The 7,033-nt window shown below is 44.2% G+C and overlaps 1 long non-coding RNA gene across 1 annotated transcript in view; it reads left to right on the forward strand.

Moving 5' to 3' along the window:
- LOC105739491 overlaps nt 1-4,759 on the forward strand; it is a 48,984-nt gene extending 44,225 nt beyond the window's left edge. Inside the window, exon 3 of the long non-coding RNA XR_004028660.1 lies at nt 3,718-4,759. This is a non-coding gene — a long non-coding RNA (uncharacterized LOC105739491). The remainder of the gene's footprint in view (nt 1-3,717) is intronic.
- Nucleotides 4,760-7,033: the final 2,274 nt, after the last annotated feature.

The following is a 7,033-nucleotide window of genomic DNA, read 5'->3' on the forward strand; positions in this document are numbered from 1 at the left end:
TGAACTTCAGAGCTCTGCACTGAGAATGAATGAGATAGTGCAGGTAAACATATCCAGCACATGCCTGGTACACAGGAAGCGCTCAATAAATGCTAGCTCTTGTAGTCATTGTGGTAGTTACTAGGTTGATCAGCTGGCATGTATTGTTCTGGGCCTGTAGACTCAGATTCTCAAGCAATTTCTGCCTGGGAGCCTCCGGCTAAACGGACACACTCAAATGCTGAATTTGATGGAAGGCAGGTTCACCTTGCACTTGGCTTTTAAAGGGCTCCTTACCACTGCAACTCAATTCCATGACTGGATGGATAACCGAAGCACCTGGGAGGAGGGCAGCTTGGCAGGAGCCCACGGGAAGATTCAAGGTTTCATAAGGAAGCATCTTCTGGTGTGTCAAAAGCAAGACTAGGCCGGGCGTGGTGGCTCATGCCTGTAATCCCAGCACTTTGGGAGGCTGAGGCGGGTGGATCACCTGAGGTCAGCAGTTCAAGACCAGCCTGGCCAACATGGTGAAACCCCCTCTCTACTAAAAACACAAAAAATTAGCTGAGCGTGGTGGCAGGCGCCTGTAATCCCAGCACTTTGGGAGGCCGAGGCGGGTGGATCACCTGAGGTCAGCAGTTCAAGACCAGCCTGGCCAACATGGTGAAACCCCCTCTCTACTAAAAACACAAAAAATTAGCTGAGCGTGGTGGCAGGCGCCTGTAATCCCAGCACTTTGGGAGGCCGAGGCGGGTGGATCACCTGAGGTCAGCAGTTCAAGACCAGCCTGGCCAACATGGTGAATGAAAACCCCTCTCTACTAAAAACACAAAAAATTAGCTGAGCGTGGTGGCAGGCGCCTGTAACCCCAGCTACTCAGGAGGCTGAAGCAGGAGAATCGCTTGAACCTGGGAGGCGGAGGTTGCACTGAGCCAAGATCACACCACTGCACTCCAGCCTGGGCAACAAGAGCAAAACTCCGTCTTAAAAAAAAAAAAAAAGTAACACTAGAAACGTCCACAGCCCTGGCGGTGTGTTAGGGGCTCACCTTTTTCCCTGAGTAGTTGTCCAATGTCACTTTTCCATCTGCAGGAGTGATGCCAATCCGTGGCCACAGGCTTTCTTCTGCCCCTTTTCCCCACCGTGGGAGGACTCTGACCTTTCTTCTCAACAGCTGTTTACATTTTTTTACCCCTGAATTGTGGGTAAACAGTCTCCCGTATTAGATAAAGGCGTTATCAGCTCACCGGCTCATCCCCTCCACACAACCTCCAGTGCAAGTCTGCGTCGGGAGTAAGCCAAACGCGATGAGTCTCCCAGCTCCTTATCTTGCACTTAATTGGAAGAACCTTGAGTTCAAAGTGTAGGCGCCCAGCTGTCTCCGGCGTGCGTCGGCTGCCACCTGCTGGGAAATCCTGGTATGGCGTGATCTCCTCGGCCGACAGGCTCCTTCGCTGGGGGAAGAGGTTCATTCCCTCAGCCAAGAGGTATTTCTGGAGCAGAAGATATATGTCAGCCAGAGTCCTAGGCACTTAGAATGATTCAGTGAACAAAACAGAGACCCGTATACCTGATTTTTTGGAGCTTATCATTTTTCAGAGGGTGATAGGCAATAGACAATATCACAAATACATGATAACATGTTAGGAAGTGATCAATATGTGGGAAGATTTTTTTTTTTTAAGTAGAACATGTAAAGGGGGTTGAAGTGCTCGATGGGGAAAGGTGAGTTGTAGACAGTTTTCAGGGTCAGCCTCATTGAGAAGGTTGAAGCTTTTTGAACAAAAGCTTGAAGGAAATGAGGGCAATTTCCAAGGAGGAAGAGTGAGGCTGGCTGGGGAGATGAAAGTGCAAAGGCCCTGGGGTAGGAATGCACTCTTGTCATTCAGAGAATACCAAGGAGGCCTGTGGTGCTTGGAGGGAGTGGGCCACGGAAGAAAGGTCATGGTAGTGATCAGAAAGAGGGGAGGCCAGAAGGTGCAGGGTCTTGTGGGCCACGTTTAAGGGCCATGACTGTATTAGTCCACTTAGTCTGCCATAACAAAATACCAGGTATTGCTGTAACATTTAGTTCCTCCATAAGAGAAAACCTGGTGGGTGTGGTGGCTCACACCTGTAATCCCCTTTGGGAGGCCAAGGCAGTGGATCACTTGAGCTCAGGAGTTCGAGACCAGCCTGGCCAACATGGCAAAACCCCATCTCTATCAAAAAAAAAAAAAAAAAAAAAAAAAAGAGAAGAAGAAGAAAGAGAGAAATATGACAAAATAATATAACTTCCACTGACTTTTTTTAGACGTATAATTTCACTTACTAGATACATGAACCAATCCTAAAATATGTGTGTTGCCCCTGTATTACAGAGAGGTAAACTGAGGTTCAGAGAGTTATTGTATTACATGAGAAGCTGGTAATTGAAACTAAGTCTGTCTAAATGTGAAATCCTAGCTCATTTTGTTAAGTCACCTCTACCTCCCTAAGGTATGTGTATTCATCTCTGGATTTGATTTGCTAATATTGTGTTGAGGATTTTTGCATCTAAGTTCATGACAGACACTGGTCTGTGATTTTCTTTTCTTGTACAATCTTTATCTGGCTTTGGAATCAAGGTTAAACTAGCTTCATAAAATGAATTGGGAACTATTCCCTTCTCTTCTAGTTTCTGAATAACATGGTGTAAAATTCGTGGTTTTCTTTTTGAAGAATTCTCCAGAAAAACCATCTCTGAAGCTTTTTAAATTACAAAGTCCATTTCTTTCATAGTTTTTGAGCTATTCAGATTGTCTGTTTCATCTGGGTTGGGTTTTGATAGGTTGCAGTATTTACAGAATTGGTCCGTTTCTTTTAAGTTGTTGAATTTATGAGCGTAAAGTTGTTCAAAGCATCTGCTCATCATATTTTTAGCAACTACAGGATTTGTAGTGATATCCTCTGTCTCAGCTCTGAGATTGCGGTAATATGTCTTCTCTCTTTTTATTTTTTGTCAGTCTTGCTAGAGATGTATCAATTTTATTGGTTTTTCTGAAGAACAATCTTCTTGTTTTATTGATTTTTATCTATTATTTTCCTATTTTCAATCTATTTCTGCTCCTATTTTTACTTCCTTTCTTCTGCTTGCTTTGGGCGTAATTTTCTTCTTATTTTTCTAGTTTTATGAAGTGAGAACTTTGATTATTGATTTCAGATGTTTCCTCTTCTAATGTTAGCATTTAGTGTTATAAATTTTCCTCTCAGCACTGCTTTAGCTGCACCTCAGAATTCTATGTGTTTTTAATTCCCTTTGAGACTCCTTCTTTGACCCATGAATTATTTAGAAGTATGCCATTTCACTTCCAAGTGTTTGAAGATTTTCCAATGGTCTTTCTGCCCTCTGAATTTTAGTAACTGTCTCTGATATTATTTCATCTCCATGAGAGCAGGACTTTATTTATTCTACCGCTACATCACTGATGATGGGAACAGAACAATAGTATGCTCTCAATAAATAAGGATGAAAGCATGATTGAAATAATTTAAAAATCAAGACATGGAAAACTGAAGCTTAAAAAGGAAGAGAAGGACATCAGAAAGTTGATGGTGATTATCAGTGGGTGGGAAAAAATGGTTACCTTTTATTTTCTTCTTTTTATTTCATATTTTCCAAATTCTCTGCAATGAGCATGTCCTAGTTTTACCATCAGGAAAAGGAATTATAAAAGTGGAAGTTGCCATTGCTGATCATTTTCACTCTCTCCCTGGCAGGTCATATCAGAATGTGAGTTGCTAAAAAAAACTGAAGATGACACGACCTCAAAATGGCCCTTAAGAAGGTCCCAGAGCTGAATTGACCCAGACCCCTCAGAAGACAGGGAAGGACCCTGCTAACCACCCAACTTTTATAGGCTTGTAAGATCACTGCGACAATAACTTTCTCACTGAGATCATGCACCTTTTCAGTCACAAGGTCATTTTTATGTTTCTCTTCTAGGCACACAAAAGTCCTTAGAGATCTCATGAATTAGTGTTTATCCCAGGATATCTGGTTTGGCATTGTAAATAAAACATCCATCTGCCTAAGTCCAGCCGTCAAAATTACTTTGACAATTTACTCCGAGGAAGCAGTATTAGCATTTGCTTTCAGAGTTCATGATGTGCAAAAGATTACTTAAAAATAGGAGGGAACGGAGAAGAGATATCGTAGTTTTTTTATCTTGTTTGTTTTTTAAAAAAATATTGCCATCTCTTATATCTTTAGTCACAGTCTCTTCATGATTTTTCAAGGCAATTTCTTTGGGAAGCCAAGTGGCTGAGACAATTTGATGATAACTCAGCCAACCTGCATCACTACCTAAACAGTTTTTAGGTATGGATAATTTCTGAAGATGAGTGAACATGCTTTTCTGCTTTTGAAAATAATCCCGAAAACTTGGCTTCAATTTTTGTCAACAAAGTGATTGCCCAGATCTGAAAATGTTTTTTCACCCTTTTCTACTTTTGAGGTGAGGTGATGTCCTGTAAGGTCCAGGGATTTGGGAGGGGCTCAGGATAGGGCAATTTTATAACCTGATGCCTGGAGGTAGTGCACAGTGCCATGCATGGGGATGTCCCACAAAAGGCAGGGAAGCAGGTGTGGCAGCGGCTATGTCCTCTTTGGAGCTGAGCCACAGAGGGCATCAGGATCAATGAGCCGATCTTTATCAATCTGTCTGAGTCTTAAAGAACAGCCAAGGACATGAGAATCTGGAAAACCATAACATAATCGAATTGGGGGAGAATTTGACTCTCCCCCAATGAAGAATCCACATCCCAGGCACGATTCATGTCAAACAACATAGGCTATGCTAAAACCAGCCAGAAATCGGGTCTTGTAATATAAACTAGTCTGTGTCTTACAAATCATTTGATTTCTATAATTCCTGGGTACTTGATTTGCTCATTTTTTTTCTGTTGCTGAGTTGACTGATTTGAACTACTATGTCAAAAGGCATAGATTTGTTTATTCATTTAATTTTTATTGACACCCACTGTTGCATTTAATTCAAAATTATTCATTCCTCCATGGCTCCCTGCTAGAGACCAACCTCAGCCACTTTGGGAGACTGTTCACCAAATGTTTCTAGTTCTCTGCTTTCTGAGCGTGTGAGGCTCCTCCTTCCCTGACTGTGAAAGTTAGGCATGGCCACAAGCCCACTTTGGCCCATGAAATGTGTACAGAAGGGACACATTGGGCCAGTGAGTAATTCACTTCATACCCTCTCTTCTGTTGTATTGGGGATGTGTGTGTTGAGACGAAGCCATCGTGGGTCCCAAACTATGACATGCACACCACTCCATGCTGACCCTCAATGGACAGGTAATGTGAACAAAAGAAAACATTTATTGTATAACGCTGCTGAGATCGGGTGCTTGTTACTTGCAACGTCACGTGGCCTCTCCTCGCTGATGCGCAAGCACACACACATGCACTTGTCCACATGTTTTGCATATACGTTGTGCTGCTTGGGAAGGAGGCACTCTCTCTTTGCCACAACTCTCCCAACTGAGAAGTCTCTTTTGTCCTGCCGTGGGATTCCTGTGGCTAATGCACTGGATTCATTCATTTCTTGGTTGGTTTTCCATGTAGAAAGCCAAAGAAGACTTGGAACATATGTACCCCAGGGCAGTGGGTAAATCCAAGAGAGACACAATCTCTGTCTCTAAGGGCTTACAAGCTGGCTTGGCAGAAGACAGATCCAGGCAATATATAATAATGACAACCACAAATGGGTGCACCAGAGCAAAATGACAAGATGCTTGCATGGCAGCAGTTTTAAGAAGGAATGCATCAGGCGGGGTGCAGAGGGAATGTAAGAGCAGCTCCAGTCCCAGGTGGCTCCTCTCAGCCTCTCCAGATCCACCCTTTGCCCCTCTCCACGCTGCTCTCTACCCCACGAGACTGACCTGTCTGTCCTACAGTAATAGGCTGCAACCCCTCTGGCTCTGGGCTGGGTCTGGTCAGTGGGGTCTCTGATAGACTAGAAGGAAGTTGGTCAGTGAAGCTGGCATATTTATTCCTCTGTCTCTGTTCTCACAGGGTCATCTCAGGCTGGCTGCACGCCTCAGCTGAAGATCCCAGCTCCTGTCAATGCCACCTCTCCGCTTGACTGTCTCCTTCCAGATTCGGTCTGCCCTTTAGGCCCAGGGGTGGTGAGAGCCCTGAACTGAGATCCCAGCTCCAGGATATTGCACCAGCCCTTTCGGTTTCCCTATACCCTGCCCACACCTTAGTCAAGGCAGGTGTAGGCAGGATACACATTTTTTTTAAGGGACTCCTTAAAGCGTCCTAATTTGAGTGTGCATCTGTTTCCTGATAGCCCCTGACCACTAGATCTTGCTCTGCGGGAGCCAGCAGTAAAAAGGAAATGAATGCTTTTTCTAATTATAGGGTCAGTTGGTAAAAGAGGTAGAAAGCTTTTAAAAATGATTCATTCTTCATTAAGAAATGAATTATTAAATGGCTTTGCTTCTCCTAGAGTTAAAAAAAGGGTTGGAGGCCAAGTATTGGCCTCTTTGCACCTGTGATGAGCAAATGGGCTGTCCTGGAGCCTTTGTCTCCCAGAGTCCTTCACCAATACTGAGGCACAGAGGCCAGCCAGGGTGTCACGTCACCACCAAGGAGCTCCCCCAATCCCCCCTTATCTGGCAAAGTTGACACCAGAATTCCAACCACTGTTTTTAACTTGAACCTGAGAGCAGAACCGAATTTCCAGATGCTCAAGGAAAATTGTAACCTTTCTTTGGAGTTTCCATATTTAGCATAGAGCTGCTTGGAAAGGAGGCACTGTCTCTTTGCCACAACTCTTCCAACTGGTAATTCTCTTTTTTCCTGCAGTGGGATTCCTTTTGCTAATTCACTGGATTTAGTCATTTCTTGGTTTTCCATGTGGAAAGCCAAAGGACACTTGGGTCTGGGAGTGCCCTAGGCCCTGTCCTCTGTTCCCAATCCCCAGGGACCCTCACTCCTTAGCTGTGTCCAACTCTGGAGAGGTGGTGCCAGGAAGAGGCTGGTACCTGGAGCCCCAGCATTTCCCAAAGCAGC

Source organism: Nomascus leucogenys, chromosome 3 (genome assembly GCF_006542625.1).
Source record: "Nomascus leucogenys isolate Asia chromosome 3, Asia_NLE_v1, whole genome shotgun sequence".
Taxonomy (NCBI): Eukaryota; Metazoa; Chordata; class Mammalia; order Primates; family Hylobatidae; genus Nomascus; species Nomascus leucogenys.